The sequence below is a fragment of the Alexandromys fortis genome, unplaced genomic scaffold, assembly GCF_014885135.2.
Source record: "Alexandromys fortis isolate MF-2015 unplaced genomic scaffold, M_Fortis_MF-2015_v1.1 scaffold_253, whole genome shotgun sequence".
In the NCBI taxonomy this organism is placed as follows: Eukaryota; Metazoa; Chordata; class Mammalia; order Rodentia; family Cricetidae; genus Alexandromys; species Alexandromys fortis.
Window position 1 is genome coordinate 450,787 of NW_026068124.1, and position 18,375 is coordinate 469,161.

Consider the following 18,375-nt stretch of genomic DNA (forward strand, 5'->3'; position numbering starts at 1 on the left):
TCTGTCTCTATTTCTCCAAAAGGACATAGCCCCTGCTGAATGGAGCTCAGACAGAGCAGGCAATAAACACAAGCTGAATGGATGACAAAAGGACAAATGAATAGACAATGAGCAAGTGAAGGAATGAATAAATGAGCGACGGAGTCAGGGCACATGAACTGAAAAGACCGGATTCTCCAGAAATGCATAACCGGAGAGCGTCCCCGCTGTGGAATCTGGGCACACAATACCAAAGGTAGAGGCGGAATGGAGGGGTGAACAACTATGGGGTTAATCCAGCATGCAGAGAGCAACAGAGGAAGGGGTGGGGGCTGCAGAAAGGCATGGAATATATGTGTGTGGAGAGCACCTTTTCCTCTGTCCTCCTCCTACCCGTTGCATAAACCGCAGCTACCTGACAATAACCTCATCAATAGGGGGACTTCTACTATTTCATAAACTTTCTTTAAATTAAAATCCAGGCAACGCACACACACACACATATACATATACCCCACAGACATCTTCTTTGCTGAAAAGTTGCTCCCTATAAAATAAAAGAAGCTGTTTAAATGTCTTCCTTCCAAGCTAGCCCCACAGAGCTGGAGCTGAGAATACATTAGCCTTTAATGAAGTGAGACTCTCATCTTGCAGGAGACACCTCATTTAGCGCAATTGTTTCAGAGCCATTACAGAAAGACAATTACAAGGAAGCGGGGAGAGTAATTGGAAATGCTGGCAGGAGTTGGGCGAAATGATAATAAATAAAAATATTCAACCTAATAAGCTTCCAGGAGGGGGTGGGATGAAGAAAATCAACATAATTAGAACTGAACCTTAGCAAGGAAAAACAGGCAGCAGGGGGGCAAGTGCTCAACTTGTACAGGAAGGAAGACGTCACATGTCGCCAACCATGTTTTGAGGGGCTGTGGGCCACTGGCCCTTCTGGAAAGCTGTTGAGGGACAGAGAAAGTGCCTACAACCCAGGGCCCGCTGAGGGTTCAGCGTGTTCTCCTCCTACACACAGACACCTGGGTGTACAAAAAAGGCGGGCCTGGCCTGCCACAGATGAGGTATACCCACCCATAAAGAACAGGCGAAGGGGACCCAGGCATGAGCCTGACTCTGCCCCGGCTGCTTTTTGCTTGTGTAACCACAAGCATGAATGGGTCGCTTTCCGGGCCTCGGTTTTCACATCTCGACGTGTCTCCAACTCTCCCTGTGGGCCTGTCTTCCTCGCATGTTCTCATCTGATCGGTCCCCGTTTACGTTCTGAAATTTCAACACGGGAGCCCAGAAGTTCCGCTTAACAACTGGGTCTATTTACTATTACATAAGATCATTCCCAGCCCTCTGCTTCCTGCAGGAAGGCTGATTCTCCAGCTTGCTGGTGGGTAGGGGCTTTGCCCAGCAAGGCCCAGTGCGGTTCCTGCTACATGCTGGAAATTGACAGAGAGGGCTGGCTCTTCCTAAAAGAATGAGGCCTGCAGCATTTGCAGAGGAAATGGGCTGATTGGGAATGGCCTGCCTGAACAGGGTGGGGCCAAGCAGGGGTTGAGGCAAGATGATGTACCGCTGGCAGTGTGCGGCCCAGTGAGTTCTGATTTCTCAACCTGTTTGAACATTTATATCAGGAAAATGTCTTGCTTGATTAAACAAAAAAGGAATACAAGTAAAACTTGAAATCCAAGATCTCAAATGTGTGACCCTATGAGAATTCCTAGAGACAATGACAATAAAAAATCCATCCCATTGTTTATTTATGCCACATGATGGCTCCCTACTAATTCACAAATGTACTGTCTGCAAGTAAACAATGGAGGATTCAACGAAAATCAAATTTTAAAGCTTCTAAAGATTGTCTAGCAATCATAATCAATTCAAACTAATACTATTCCAGCCACACTTAACTATGAGTGCCTGCTATGTACCAGACACCGGGGAGCTGGACCCCCACCTTCCTTTCCTTAAGAGACTTGCTATCTAGCAAGATGCAGATTGTAAACTAGGTGTGGAAGAAGGCACCTTTAATCTCAGCACTTGGGAGGCAGAGGCAGTCAGATTTCTGTGTGTCTGAGGCCAGTCAAAGTCACATAGTGAGTTCCAGACCAGCCAGGGCTATAGTATAGAGAGATCCTGTCTCAAAATAAATAAATAAATTGATTAATTACTACTAATAATAAAGATTCAGGATGTAAAGCTCTACACATGAGATAAGGCCAATACTCTAAAAACTTGGTCTCCTCTCCTAAGCAGTGGCCCACTGGCCCAAGTTTATGATTCTCAGATGTTACTACACTTTATCAGTAAATGTTTAATATATTCTCAATAGCTAAGTACATGGTTGTATACACACATGCATATCAAACACATTGCCAATATTTGATGTGATTTAAGAAACATAATGACAAAAGCAATTCTAGGCTGTTCTGAATACCAAGCAGAATTCAACACTTGTTTTTCTTCGGCAAGTCATAGCATCTGGTTTCCGGTCCTGAGACAGGAGGTGCCTCTGGGTCCATCAGAACCTTGGAGGAGAAAGTTCAAAGCTAAGGATGAGAAAGGAGCCTGAGTGTCTCCCTCTTAGATAAACTCGGAGTCATGGCCTTGTTTATTCTTCCATTGGGCAAACAGGTATGATCAACCAGAATGTGCCAGGAACCATACTAAGTAGAGCAATGGTTAGAAGCATCAGCCACCAGCCATGGGCTCTCCATGTAAAAGGACAAGCATAAACTATCAGGGATGTAGGTACACTGGCCATCATTGGAAAGTTCAGGCCAGAGGCAAGGAAGGAAATATTGACCTTTTACCAGAAGACTCTATAGAAGAGATGGCATCAGGATTAGGAAGATAAGCAGGCTTTGGCAGTGTGGAGGGAAAAGAAAGGCTCTCTGACCAAGGTAAAGGGACATTACATTAGGAGGTCAACTATCTGTGCCTCTCCTACATCCATCTGGAGATCCCATATTCTGAGACTGGGCAGTAAAAAACAAATACTTATAAGAAAGAAAGAAGCTGGGGTGGTTTTGGAGCACGCCTTTGATCCCAACATTGGAAGGCAGAGACGGGGATCTCTGTGAGTTCCAGGCCAACCTGGTCTACAGAGCAAGTTCCAGGACAGGCTCCAAAGCAACAGAGAAACCTTGTCTCCAAAAACAAACAAACAAACAGAAACAGACAAGAGAGGCTAGCAAAGACTCTCCGACTGAACCAACACTCTGAAAACTAGAGATCTAGTCTGCTACTCTGACAGCCTCTCATCCAGCTCTCTGGTGGAGGCCTTAAAAGTTGCCCAACACAACAGCATGTTTTGGGTACCAACACTAAAGAGAGAGGAGAGCTTTGTAGTGAGGGTGGAAGTAGTCCCATCTACTAGAGAGAAGCTGAGGCATTGCTGGAAAATACATAACTGAAGACCATTGCCATGACGTCATAGGATGCCCAGTGTGTATGGGTCCTCGTCAACAGAGAACCTGAGTTCTCAGAGAAGGAAGGGGATGGAGAACATTGTCTCTGTGTCCAAGCATAGCATCTCGAAAAGGCACGGAAGCCCAAAGCCTTTTGGGATCTGGCAACTGCAAAGAAAGGAAGGACTATTGGTTCCTGGGAGGAGATGAGAGGAGGCTGTGGCCATTCTCAGGGAGACCTACTGACTGGGCCTAGAGCTGAGTACCACACACAGTCAATGCTTAGTAAATATGTTTTGATTGGAGACTGCCATTTCTGGAAGGAAGAGCTGGGATAAGCAATTCATTCTTCTAAAGCCCCAGGCAGCGCCACATACTGAGGTATATTTATTAAAGTCTTTTGATGAGAAAAAGAAGCAAGCTGAGGAAAGAGAGGGGAGAACTGAAACAGGGGTGGCTGCCTTCACCTCCACACATTCCCAGTTCCCAGAACTGAGGCTCCAGGTCTATGAAGGGAAGGTGGAAACTTATGACATGTCTTAAACCTCTAGCCAGAGCCACGCATGCCTTTCAGAGATTATCATTACTCTTTAATTGGCTGGGAAACCAAGCAAAGAAAAGTTTCTGTCTGATGAGAGGGGAAAATGGGGGAGTGGGATTTTAATCTGGAACCCATTGCTCATGCCTTGCACCCTCGCTCCCTTGGAAGGTAGGGCAGCCTGGGGAAGGCAAAAGTGGCAGGAACTATTAGGAAGCCACTGGCCTAGATCGGGGTACTCTCTTGGCTCTTCTGCTGCCCCCCCAGGTTTGTAGATGAACCCTCAGGACCTCTCTCCCCTCCCTAAAGGGACCAGGTTAAACATGGCAGCTGCTCCCTGGACCATGGAAGGTCCCAGGATAAGAAAGTTCCCTGGTCCAAGAAGGACCCTTACTAGATGAATGAGCTATGAGAGTTCTCTCCCACACTAGCTCCTGGCTCCACTCTGGCTTTGCATTTTGTATCTTGGAAGGCAGTACCCACACCACTCCCTGCCCCCTTGCCCAGGGCCTCCAGACCCTGACAATGTGCCCTTCTTGGGACCTAGGAATCCTGGGTTACAGTTTGGTCCCTTTCCTATGTATCTTTGATAAGAGATTGCCTCTTCTAAGCCTCAGTTTCCCCATTCTGGGCTCAGAAATTCAGTGGCCTCTAAGGTGTCTTAACAGATCCTAAGCCTCTTCCTTGCCTCCAGGCTTCTTTTCCTCTCTCTCTCTCTGCCCAGCACCCAGGGTTTCCTATGGTGATCTGGCTGCAAGCCAGTGCTGACCCTCACAAATCCTGGGAAGTCCTAGCTATCTTAAGTCATCCTAAGAGCAGACAGGCCTCAATACAACCAGGCCAGGTAGGTGGGTCGAGAAGTTAGGAGAAACAGCAAGTTTTTCAGTCCAAAGCCATTTCCAATAGCTTCATTTGAGAAAGTCATCCCAAGAACAGTGGGAAACTGCTTTTGGAGTCAAGGAAACTTTCAGGCGAAAGTGTTTGTCCCACTTTCTAGCCGTGGTCCCATGGGCAGATGGCTCCCTTTTCTGAGGCTTGTCTCAAGGTGGGAGAGTTACAACAGACACTGGGCTTTCAAGGTTGTCTGTCAAAGGACAGATAATTCTGTCATTCCTCCTACAGTAGAAGGACAGGCAGGCTCCTAATACACCTGACAAACTTGACAGTGATGGAAATTCTATGGTCCAAGGCTTGAGGAGCTGCTACCCAAGCCCAGCCAGTCACCAAAGCTAAGCAGTTTCATGACAGAAAACTCCACCTTCCAGCGAGGAAGACCTCCCCAGGAAAGACCTAACTGAGTGACCTAAGTGCGATATGTGTTAGATTTTAAAAGTGTTTTTAGATTTGTTTCACTCATAAGATCCCTTTTCCTGCACATATGCCTGAGCATCACAAGCATACCTGGTTACTGGAGGAAGTGGTGAGCCTCTGTAAGGGTGCTGGGAATCAAAACCAGGTCCCTCACAAGAACAACAAGTACTCTTAACCACTAAGAAGACAACTTCCAGTCCCACTTTAGGTTTCCTTTTAATTAGGTTTAAAATGAAAAGTGACAACAGTGAACTCTCCCTGTCAACGCAGCCATTTATTTGGCCCTAGGTGGAGACCAGGGGCATTAATTAAACTCCCCCAGTCGCCCCCAAATGACCTGGTCATCCCCCACAGCAGTTGGGATCTCCTGCACCAGAAAGTGACTTGGTTCCTGGCAAGCCCCAGCCTGGAGAGGGATCTGCCTTGTGAGTCAACCTCACAGGCGCGAGACCTCCCCCTGATGCCTCCCCCAGCCCAGCCTAATTCGGTCCTAAGTATTCCTAAGGTGCCTTCCAATTTCCTGCCGTAATAAATGGCACAGAATGCAAATGGAGGTGGATGTGGGACACAGATGTTTGCACTAATTTAATTGAGGGAACACCTTGGATTAAACACTTTGCAAAACACTCACAAATAGGTTCAGTGCATTTGGTAATGAAAAGCCTCCCAGCCCCCTGGCACTTTGGAGAGGCTGCCTGGGGCTGGGAGTAGGAGGGTCTGGGGGAGAGGCCCAGAACAAGGGGAAGACAAGAAGTCTTGAACCAAGGAGGAGGCAAGGGAACCAGGGCCCTGGGAGAGCTACCAGAAGATCCTTCACCAGCTGGGACCCACCCTGCTAAGAAAGAGAATGGGGGGGGGGGGGGACTGGGGATAAGGTAGGCAGCATCTGCCTTCACAGGCAGGCACCTGCTTACCTCTAGGGGTCAGCAACAGACAGATGCTCCTATCCACAGAATATGCCTACAACCTGGAGGTCTCTACTCAGCTAGCCGAGGCATCATTTGCTTGAATGGGGTTTGACTTACTTAACTGTGTGCATTGTGGCATGGGAGGCAGACATTAACAGACCCAGGTACACTGTGAGAGAATGCTTTAGGGAGGTAGACATACCTGATAATTTGGAAGCCGGAAAAAGGCCAGCAGTTTGGCGTGAGGGGGTCAGAGGCCAGTGGAAAGCAAGAGAGTTTGCTCAATTAGAAAAGTGCTTGCCATATATGCATAAGAACCTGAATTCATCAGGACCTGAGTTGGAAATGCATGAACCTACACAAAAAGCTAAAGAGGTTGCATGGGAACTGGAGAAGTGGAGACAGGAGATCCCTAGGGCTTGCTGGCCCAGCCATTCTAGCCAACAGGTGAGCTCCAGGTTCAGGACGAAGCTTTGTCCTAAGAAATAAAATGGAGATGCATTGAAGACGCTGATATTAAGTTCTGTCTTCTACACACGTATGTATGCAGGTGCATGTGTGCTCACAGACACATGAACACATGCAAAGATCAGCAGGGAAAGTGGGAGGGCATTCCTTCCTGGCTGGAGAACAGAGTTTGCAAAGGGGGTGCAGCCTTGAACTCCTGGGGAGAGGGGAGCACATACATGAAGATGGGCTACTTTCCGAGGTTGCTCCAACCTTCTGAAGTCAACTGAAGGGGAGACAGCAGAGGTCTCAGGGCTAGGCCTCAGTCCCTGAAAGTTCTAACAGGTAAGTCTGGCATCAGTTAGCTCTTCTAATCCTTGCTCTGTGAGTCTCAGAGTTCAAGCCAGGCTTGGATGATTTTGTATGCCTGAAAACAGAATCCCTAATTTTCAAATACAACGATCACTTCAAGTGCAATAACCATTATAATAATAACCTCTTATACTTCTGCAGTGCTTTATAGTTTATAAAACACTTTCATATGTCTCTTAACTTCCTTCACACTACCTTCCAGAAAGACAGAATGGGGAGTATGATTATTCTTGCTTTCTAGATGAGTAGATCAAGTCTCATGGTCCCAGCTAAATATGCAACAGAAGCAGGACTCAGACTCAGCCTTCTCACACCTCAGGGCACGTGAGGGCAAACCTTCACTGGCACATTTGCCCAGCGCTTGTTGAGTACCTACAGTTAGACTCTGAGACCTCAGCATTGTCAAGAAGTTCTGCAAAATGCAACCGAGGGGAGGAGATAGCCCACGGAAAGACATTTTGAGAGCAAAAGGGAACAGACACCAAAATCTAGGCACTAAGAAAAACACAAAACACACACATACACACATAGTCGTGTTCGCATAGATCACACTTGAAGATCAGAGCCAGTTTCCCTAGGCAAACCCTACCTAGCATAAAACAGACTTTTACTTCTGGTTGCGCAATAGTCCAAAAACGGTCCAGAAGCAGCAGACAAGGTCACCCTTGGCTCCTGGGCTCCCAGCAGCATCAGCACACACAGACATGTAACCATAGGCATCGTCAGCAGCCTGACACATGTCTGAGTCCTAGTGGTCTCAGGAAGAGTCCACACTCCCAAGGTGATGCTGGGATCACCTTGGTGGATGAGTGGGTGGATGATGGAGTGAGGAGGGGAGGAGAAGAAAGCACAGGAGTCTTGAGGTCCCTACAGGAGGCTCTTCCTGGGGTCATCATGCGCCTTGCCCTCTAACGAGGAGCCGCATTTCGCTAAGGAGGAGCTGCATTTTGCTCAGTCAAAGTAATACTCATTTTACAGGATTTATGTGAACCTGAGTGAATTGAGGCACTGGCATCTGCAGCACAAGGGCCAGGGCTCCCAAGAAGACACAGAAGAAAGCACCGGTTTTACTGGTGACCTGTGTGAGCTCGGCGGAAACAAGCCTCATGATTTCCCCCATCACCTTCTTTTTGCTGGGATGTGTTCCTCCATCATGTCGCATCTCTCTTTTCCATCCACTCACCTAGGTGTTCCAGCCAGGCACAACTGTAGAAGCCTGGGTTAAGGAAGCACGTGAGGGATGGGAGTGGGGGCCTACGGCTGCCTACAGGGAAAAAAGGAGAGCAGACAGCAGAGGAGGGGGGGAAGCAGGCAAGACCCAGAGGAGGCAGCCACAAAGGAACTGGGCGGCCCTGGATGAGGGAATTCCACACAGAGAAGCAGCAAGTGCCAAAGCAGCCAGGCAGAAAAGCACAGGAGAAACAGCAAGGGTGGGCCATTTGGGACCTCAATGGCAGGAATATACCACCCCTGAGGGCCTGTGGATGGGGTGGGGGCAGGAAGATGGCAGGGGAAGGGAAGAAGAACCTGAAAAACAGACCGTGACTGAAGCATGCATCCCATGGTCAGCCAGGCCAAGGAAGCTGACCTTCAGGCCACTGAAAGGCCACTAGGTGTGGTTCAGAATAGGAGTTGCACTGTCTGTGGTTCAGAATAGGAGTTGCACGGTCACATGGAGTAGGCCCTCGGGAAATAGATTCCAAGACTCTCAGTGAATATTTAAAGCCATGAAAGATACTAAACACTTTCACCTGCCCCATCCATCCATCTATCTATCTATCTATCTATCTATCTATCTATCTATCTATCTATCTATCTATCTATCTATGTTCTCCTATGCACACACATATATACGATCGTGTACAATTTATAAATTAAGAAAGAGATTAACAATAGCCAAATAAAATAGAATAATTATAATTTTATTACAGATTATCACCACATATTACAATAAAAGTCATCCAAATTTTAGGATTCATTTACTTTTGAAAGTTTCCGTGTAGCATTTTTGGCTAGGGATTGACAGTAGAGAACCCACCATCAGAAGGCTAACTAACAGATCAGGGTGGCTGCTATACACACAGGACTAATTGGGCTCCAACTATGGGGGCACAGGCCTGTCCTTCTCTCCATAAAGTCTCTCCTTGACCAGCTCTGATGACAAATGAGCCTGACAAGGAGGTCCCCTCTTCGATCCACATAATTAATTATCCCTGGAGAAATGGCCAATTTAGGAGCACGTTTTTCTTTCCGAAGAGACAGACTGGCTGACTAAGTGAAAGTAACAGAAGTCCCGCAAGCAGCCGAGTACAGACACCCCTACCCCACCCCACCCCGGCCAGGTGCAGCAGGAACAGCACTTGGAAGTCCTTGGAAACCTCCTTCTGAGGTTCGAGGCTCTCCTGGAGGGTTTGGGGAGAAGCGGAGAGTGGTTGTCAGGCGATGGGGAGGAGGAGGGAAGCGCAAAGCCATTCTGTTGGGTGAATGATTTGTGAGCGACCGCATTTCCGTGGGCAAGGGAAAGAGTGAGAGATAGGAGTTTCCAAACCCTGCTCAGCCGTGCTTCCAGCAGGACAGGGTCTTCTACCCCGTTTTCCTGCCCCTCCCCCAACTCTATCTAAGCCCCTCACCAAAAAGGTTTACTGAGAAGTCTCCAAATAGCCCCCTCTCCTGCAGGCACAGTCACACCAACTGAAAGGAGATTTAATTAGCAAAATCTCGTTAGGCAAACGAAATTATCCGTAAGACAATACTCTTCTGGACAGGGGGTATGATTAAACAAAGCCATTAATTGAGAGAGTCGCTTTGGCAGCTCCAGAGTTGCGCTCATCTCCGGGCAGGCTCCACTCGGCCTCCGTGGACCGGGGGAAGAGACTCTGGCCTCCTTCCTCTGCCAGCCTAGCCCACCTCCTCCCCACTTCATCTCTGCTCTTCACAGGGCCCCTCCGGTTAGGGCTGCAGACCTCGGCATCTCATCAGCGCGGCCTCTCTGCTGCCAGATTCCCGCTAAAGTGCCTTGATTGCATAATGTCTATTTGCATAATGTAAATTGCAATCTCCTAGCTTGGGAGGCAGGAATCACAGAACAGCCATTATTTTTTACCACTCCACAAAAATTCTACATTTAGAAAGCAGATTTGCAGCTCAGAAAGCCGTATAAATCTGAATCCGCCAAAAAGCCATTAAATCACACCAATTAAGCTGGACCTATGCAGAGACCCTGCCACACTGCTCTCCGCTCACTTCAGCCCACAGAAGGACACAGGACACTGGAGGCTGAGGTAGTGGGGTTGGAGGCAGATACTGAGAGGAGGAAGAGGCAGGGAATCCTAGTCTACAAACTTGATCAGCACCCCCACCCACAACATCCCTCTTAACACCACACACACACACACACACACACACACACACACACACACACACACTATTCCAAAAGGACCTGGTACGACAAGGAGGGGAAGCTGATCTGTGTTCTTTAAGGCTCATTGTCTGATGTCTTATAGGTTGCACTTGACTGTAGATTGCTTTTTTGAAATTATTATATTTATTTATTCATTTATTTTTGAGAAAGCATCTCTGTATATGATCATTGCTTCATCGTTGGCTTGGAACTAGCTCTGCAGACCAGGCTGGCCTCAGACACACACAGAGATTTGCAGGCTTCTGCCTCAGGGATTGAGAATACAAGTGGGCACCACCGTGCCATTTGCTTCAGACTTGGGATTTTGGAGAAGAAAGTGTAACTTTAATCAAAAGCAATGGAGGCACGGGGGGGGGGGGGGAAGAGTCTCTAAGCCAGGTGCTTCACAGAGGATTAAGACCAATTCCTATCAGCTCTTTATTAACCTTCCCTCCTCTCCAGCCCAGGGGAAGAAAAACAGTGGGAAGGCAAAGGCAAAAACCTGGCTCTGGGTTCCCTGAAGAGCCTGTCAGAGGGTCCTGGGAAAGAGCCAAGAGGACAAGGCGTCTGGAAGTGCGCTATTCCCTTGGACAATCCCCCAGCACTCCAGCCTTTCTGAAGCAGTAAACCTGGATACTCTTTTGCCTCTTTATTGCTCATTCAATATTCATTTGTCAAAGGGCAAGATGCTAATGTGTATTATTAGAATATCAATAGTTTATGAGTGAACTTTATGGCAAGTACAGTTAAAGGCAAAATTCTGGACCATTTCTCAGAAGCAATAGAAGGGAGTGCTCTTTCTTCCTGGTGTCTTTCCTTCTTGTCCTTTCTTAAAAAATCTTTATTTACTGAACAAATGAATGGCAAAAATCACTGTTGAGCTCGCGTAGCAGGAATGACTCCAGCGTATTCACATCTGGATCCACAACAGCCGTCCTGGAGAGTGGCGACAATGTGGTTCCTATAACTGCCCGAATTTAACAAGTTTTCTGACCTAAATACTTTGAAAGGGGAAAGAAAGGAAATCATTCCACACCCTCATGCCAGACTATCTTCATAAAGTAGGCCCACTTTAACTATACCTAAGGAAGTTCCCATATACTCTACCTAGAATCTGAACACTAAAGGAGACACTGGGGATGATGTCATCAGACGGTCTCTTGTTAAAGAAGAGTAAACTGAGGCTCTTTCCTTTAAATTTAGATTTTGTTGACATAATAATTATTAGAGGAAGTTCAGTGGTTGTCTGTACATGCATACAATATACCCTGACCAGTTAATGAAGCAGTTTAAGTCTTAATAACAGAGAGCTGAATTTCAACTGTGCCCAGACTTCCTTCCTAGGGCACTTCCCTTGTCCTCTGGGCCTCCCCTTCTTCGTATATACAGAGCTAATAACAGAATCCCATGAAGTTCAGTGTGATGAGAGAGTGCACCCCAAGGGCTGAGCATAGTGCCCAGTATACAGTAAACACTCAGCAAGCATTGCTTACTAATATTAAATTTGACTTCATGTGGAAGGAAGCCAAACCCTAGTAGTACCTTTTCATCAAGACTAAGACCGCTTACCCCGTCTCTTCCCTGCCTAGCTCCTGGCACTAGTCGTTCCCAAGTGTCAGCCCTTGTAAGATGGACTGGTTCTGTTTCTACTCTTGGGTGACTTGGGATTTGTTTTTATCCCTTAAGCCCCAGTAAAGTAGTCAGAGCACTCAGATTCCCTTCAAGATGTAGCAGCATCTATATCGGGCATGGAAAGGGGGATGAGAGTAGTTCCTTCCGTGTACAGGCTCCCAGAACAGACTTTGTGACCGAGGGAAAGGAGACCAGCAGAGGGCTTGGAGTACCCGGGGGAAGTTGGTGTCCATCAAATCTCTTGTAGTCTTTTAAGCTCTGAGCTTTGCCTCGAGCCTACCCCAGCTTTGATGGCCATGGCAATGGAGATATGGGAAGCCTTGATGTGAGCAAAGACTCCTTGTTTACAGGTCTAGAATCCTCTAGTTCCGAGAGTTCAGGCTGTGGGTTATAAACCCACATTCTTCCTGGTGTGGACCATGGGATCCCGGTTTCTCCCAGCCCAGGACCTCCTAGTACTACCACACTCTGCCAGGGAAGAAGCTGAGTTTGGCTTGGAGGGGTTTCCAAGGCTAAGGTTTCTTCCCAGGGTATCATGTGTGTTATGGGGGCAAATTGTCGTGCGTTGTGTAAGCTCACCGAGAAGCAAACTCTGGAAGCAAGGTTGTCCCTCAGCACACTTCAGACCCAAGCATGTTTATGTGAAGCTTCCTCTAAAACCCCTGTCCTAGCCAGTGGTGGCGCACGCCTTTAATCCTGGACCTTGGGATGCAGAGACAGGCAGATCTCTGGGAGTTCGAAGCCAGCCTAGTCTACAAAGCAAGTTCCAGGACGGCCAGGGCCACATAGTGAGACCCTGCCTAGAAAATCCAAAAAATAAAAAACAAAACCCCTGTCCTGAACCAGGCTGGCCTTCTGGTTCTGTGACAGGGAGAAAGAAAAGCAGTTAGCAGCTGGGATCTTAAAAACATCATGCCCTTGAGACTAGTTTGAAGGTAAACCATTTCCAACCCAGGTACTACTGTTTATCCTACAATGTAAGGAGGGCTCCAATGGAAGCAGAAGGCCAGAAATTCAGCCATGAGAAGCTAAGCCACGGATGGAGAGCTCAACTGGGAACTCCAGCTGACTGCCTCAACTTCCCTGGATGATTGTGGGTACCTAATGTGAGGACATCATCTTTCTGTTGTTATTTATTCTTTTATTTGGAGTCTCACTCAAGGGACCCTTTGTTCTGTATAGGACTCTCTCAGTTGTGAACTCCAATGGGGCTTTCCCTGTCAGTTTCTGCTGGTTGTTCGTAAGCCCCTGATTTGATTCTACGTTTCCTTTGTGCTCTGAATTGGGATACTCCAATTACCTCTAGCATCTAGTTTGATGATATTTTTTGCTGTCTGCTGCTACTGTGCTCCTCACTATTTATTCCTTTATCTTTTGTTTGCTATCTACTTAATAAACTCACTCATTCAAAACTGATAGTACAGCTATCGTAGATCATTCTCCAGACCATACAGAACACATCATCCCCCCAGGAGGGGCCAATTTCAATTGTTCTGGGAAACAGGTGAGGCCCCGTTGTACAGGGCCAATAGCAGTTGTCATAGGTCATGGTTTCCAAAGATGAGCGCAACAGCATGCAATGGCTTCCGTGTCTGTAGGTTATATCGTAGATTCAATTAATTACAGATAAGAAATAGTTGATAAATAAAGTGCCTGTAATGAACAAGTCCAGGCGTTTTTGCTCCCCATTATTTCTAAACGACATAGTATTAGCAACTATTTACACAGCATTTACATTGTGCTCAGTGGTCTAAGCAATCTAGAGATGATTTCAAGCATGTGGGAGGATGTCCATAGACTGCTTGTAAATACTATGCCTGCCAGTATCAGCATCTCCATCCTCAGATTTGAGGCTCTGCAAGGGGTCCAGAACTATCCTCTGTAAATATGGAGGGACACACACACACTTGCACGCACGCATATACACACACCTCATGCTTGCTCTTCTTTTAATGGGATGTTGATATTGTTGAGAGGTGGTGAGGAGTGTGGACCTCTGGACCTGTTTTTATGGACAGGATGAAGTGGGGCTATTTGGCTTTATATAGCAGGTCATGAAAGGCAACGAAGCCTCTACCTGGTTTTTTGCTTTCCCTGAGGCTACTTTGCCTTGAAGTTTAGCAGCCATATTGTAAGGAAGCTCAGATCAGGTGAAAAGGCCATGAAGGTCTGACTAATGGCTCTCAAGAGCTAGTACCAAAGCCCAGGATTTTGAGGGAACAAGCCTGTGGTGGTTATACTGCATAGCTTTTGAGTTGCCATAACTGAAATCCTGTAACCAGTAGACAGAGACAAGCTGTCCTCTCTATTCCTAAATAAAGTCTTGACTCACAGAGTTTTTGGGCAGAATACACACTCAGCTATTGTGTTTGTGTGCCAGTTTGTTACATAGACTAATAGCCAAGACACCCCTAGAATAAAACTCTCCCTGTTGTTTCCAGCAAATCCAGTATCTTTCCACTGTTTCCAGGCAAATCTGGCTATTACTTGCTTCCTCTGAATTCCTTCGGACACTTCAGATATTCTGTCTCTTCCTTTCTTATCTTGTCCCTGTCACTCTGCAACTACTCTCTCTCTTCTGTCTCCCTCTCCAAAGGGCAGGATCCTCGCACCTGAGGTGGCTTGGGCAACTACTACCTGAAAAACCTTTGACTCCTGCCCATCAAAGAGCACTGGACCTGCTCTTAGGCTCCTCGCTGTAGGTCCAAGAGTGTCCCTTTGCCGGAGCTTTTCCCGGGTTTCGGTGCCCACTGCTCAGATTGGCCGCCTTCCCCGCACAATGCAGAAGGAAGATACAATTTCTCTGCCGCTCTCAGCTCTCATTAAGGTTCACGCTCAGCTTGCTCCTTAAACTTGTCTTGACTTATGAGGTCCCAGTAACCTCCCATATGAGGAGACATCAATTCTCACAGAGGTCATCTAGCTCCCCCGACCCACATCCACACCCGCACCTCTATGCCCAGTTCTAGGCAAGCTTTCCTGGAACAGGATGGAGAAAGGCACCCCTCCCAACCCCTCCAGCCTGGGAATTTGACCACTCCAGAGCTAGGGCTTCAGAGGAGGTGCCCTGGGAGCAGAGGCCCGTCAATCACTCACTCAGGCAACCAGCACTGAATTGCAGGCCATTAGGCAGAGGACCGGCGCCCTGCTCACTCACCGGCTAGTCATCGGCAGGATGTTAGCCGATCGCAAGCCGGCCATTCTTATGATTTATTCAAACACTCATTACAGTCAATCTATTTTTACACAGAGGTGAAGATGTGCACTGATAACGGTTAATCATTTATAATTCCATGGACTGGTTGAAAGCCAATGTACTATCAAAGTCGCAGTGGTAGTACCTCAGCCTCAGGTAGCCCCTGAAGCACAGTAGAGGAGTCTCTATGCCGGCCCAGGGTAACCCAGTCACCCGCTAAGACTTATCAACTGAAAACCAGGAAGAAGGTGAGTCCCAGCCCTGCCCCCACCAGGAGCTCATGCCCTGCTGGACAGAGCACAAGTCAGAGGAGTGGGCAGTGGGGTAGCGCTGCAGAGACCCAGACGGGAGAGGTCACAGTGAGCTGGAATAACCAAGAAATGGTGGACAGAGCAGGCTTCGGCCACGAGCTACAAGTGGGCAGGCCGACTGATACCGAGTGTGGCGGCCAACACTGAGCCCGCCAGCCTCCGATGAGGTGGAGTCGTTTGAGTGCTGAAGGAAGGAAGAGATCGGCAGTGTTTCCTTTTCTATCCTTTGTACATCCCCAGAAATAACTGACCAGAAAAGAGACCATGAGCTAGGAGCATGGCCTGGACTGGGGCCTAATGTCCTCCATTCTTCCCTGCACCCCTTCTTGGGCCACAGACAGAAGTGGCTGAGGATCAGGTTGGCCTTGAGAACTCAGTGACTTCCTTCCCCAGCACTCACGACACGTGTAACATATCAACTCTACCTTTATGTCCAATCGATACAGTCTAATTAAACAGCATGTCATATTACAGAGCCTCGTTGTCGCCTTCAGACGTAATCTAATTAGAGACCCCGCTGTATTTTACGTTGTGACCGGTTCATTGTTCAGTGTGTCTCTTCTGCCATGTGCAGCAGGTAAGGATCAGGCTTGAGGCTGGTCCTGAACCCATCACTTTATAAGGTCGGTGTGGAAAACACCAATCAAAGTTACTTACAGTTTAGGGCCTCTTTTCTGGTGAGCAGCATGGAGGACAGAAAGCCTTAAAGTCTTGTTCCAGGCGTCACCTGCCAATAAAAGGAGACATGTTTATAGACTGGGTAAGACTCTGCTGAGGTGACCAGAGGGTAAGAAGCAGGGTAGGCATGGGGTGGACCCAGGGGTGAGCCTGCCAAACAGCAAAGCTGGGACTAGCAGCCCTGTGACCACAGAGGAGAAAAAAAAAAGAGCTCTCGGTGGCTAAATGTTTCAAGCTGTCCAAAGCGATAACTGCTGACTGGAACGTCTCACCTGGGGGAAGACCGTGTGCTGGGAAACAGAGCTGAGAGCCCGTATGAATGGCTGAAGGATGGGCAGGAAAGGCTGCACAAGGCAAACAAACAAAATGGACCCCATTGCTCATGGTGAGAAGATAAAAGTCTTGCAGCAGGAGGAAACTTTTTTGTTCATTTAAAAAAAATTTTGAGATTATAATATAATTACACCATTTCCTTTTCCCAACAAGAGGAACATAAGGTAAAAAAAAGTCCAGTTGAGTAGGAATGAAAATCTGCATGGAGAGGCATGATGGGGACAACTTAGAAAAGAAATCTAACTATTTTTATTTTCTTTCTGGGATATTTAAAAAAAACAGAAGCATATGTTTATCAGGTGTTTGCTCCATGCACTGAATGTACAAACAACAGGATCCTTGGGTCCTGTTTTTAAGGTGTTACCAGCACCTCACTGGGGAAGTAAGCTTGCCCCCAAGAAAGAATACCAGTGAAGGCAGCATTGTGCAGAGTTATGCTAAGTTCTGGCAGAGAACGTCGATCTCTCTCCACCATGCAATGAAGTTAGCAGGGTTGAAGCACTCAAGGGAAGTTTCACAGGAGGTAGGATATGAGTCTGAACAGGCATGACTCGGCTGGTGGGAGGGAGAGGGTGTCAAGCATGGAGCGTTTCCACTTAAATGTCTCCCAACGGCCGGCGTGTCAGAAGTTTGGCCGCCAGAGTGGCACTATTAGATGGAGAGGCAGAGCCAAGTGGGAGGTATTTAGAACACTGACGGGCCTGGAAGTGGATGGTGTGACCCCAGTTTCTCCCTCTTTGCCTTCTGCTCTTCAGTCAGAAGGTGAGCAATTTTACTCTGCCGCACACCATGACACAGGTCCAAAGTCATTTGGCCAATCAGCTATGGAGTAGACCCTCCAAGACGATCAGCCAGAATCAGCCTTTCCTCTTTATAAAATGATTGTCTATGATCCTTTGTGATAGTGATGAAAAGCTGACTTACACAGGGACATGCTGAAAAAGGGGGGTCATCTAAGGAAAGACGAAGAGAGGAGTGTGGAGGGCCCTGGGACAGGGTCAAGGTTTCTCTGCTTGGTGGATTCTAAAGGGAGAAACGATGCCAAGCAAGCACAGTGGTCTAAACCACCCAGGACTCTGAGTATTGGGCAAAAAAAATCAGGTCTGGCTTCAGAGCTCCTAGTTACTGAAAGCTGTTTTGGTAAGGACATAGTAAGACATGGTTCCACTCTCCCACTCACTTGGGCATTCCCCCCCCCCCTTTTTTTTTTTTGGATTTTCGAGACAGGGTTTCTCCGTAGCTTTTGGTTCCTGTCCTGGAACTAGCTCTTGTAGACCAGGCTGGCCTTGAACTCACAGAGATCCGCCTGCCTCTGCCTCCCGAGTGCTGGGATTAAATGCGTGCGCCACCACCGCCCGGCTTTGGGCATTTCCTCTTTAACTAAGACAAGAAAGGCATCTTGGGGAAAGGTAGACTTTCAATTAGCTGCAGGCATGAAGTATAGCAAGACGCACACATGGAAATAAATTGTCCCTCTTATCCACGATACACTCTAGGCAAAGGCTCTTTTGTGGCTGTCTACTAATGGCTGTATTATTCATGGTCATAGTTGGTGCAGGTCCCTCATGAAGAAGACCATGTCACTAGACTGTTAGTCACTGAGGAAAGGAAACACATCTTACGTATCTTTATATCCCTAGAGTTCTGCAGAGTGCCTCAAATGAGCCAGATTCCCAGTAAGTATCTGCTGAGATGTTGAACGATGGACACTGTTCCCTCCAGAATCTGTAAGAGCGAGCAAGTGCCAGCTCTTAGTTGGCGGGGGTCTCTAATGTGTATTCTTCTTCTGTCCTTCCACATTATTTCTGAACTGGGGACACAGTCTCTAGAGTCTATTAAATGAGGCAGTGTGTTCTGTCT

General features: G+C 47.5%; 1 protein-coding gene across 3 annotated transcripts in view; it reads right to left on the reverse strand.

Moving 5' to 3' along the window:
• The window catches only part of Pknox2 (PBX/knotted 1 homeobox 2), a 270,318-nt gene that overhangs the window by 185,159 nt on the left and 66,784 nt on the right, over positions 1–18,375 (reverse strand). For all 3 annotated transcript variants that reach the window (XM_050125637.1, XM_050125639.1, XM_050125640.1), the window contains one exon: positions 16,162–16,231. The gene's annotated coding sequence lies outside the window, so the exon portion shown is untranslated. Of the gene's footprint in view, positions 1–16,161; positions 16,232–18,375 lie in introns of those variants that run through there.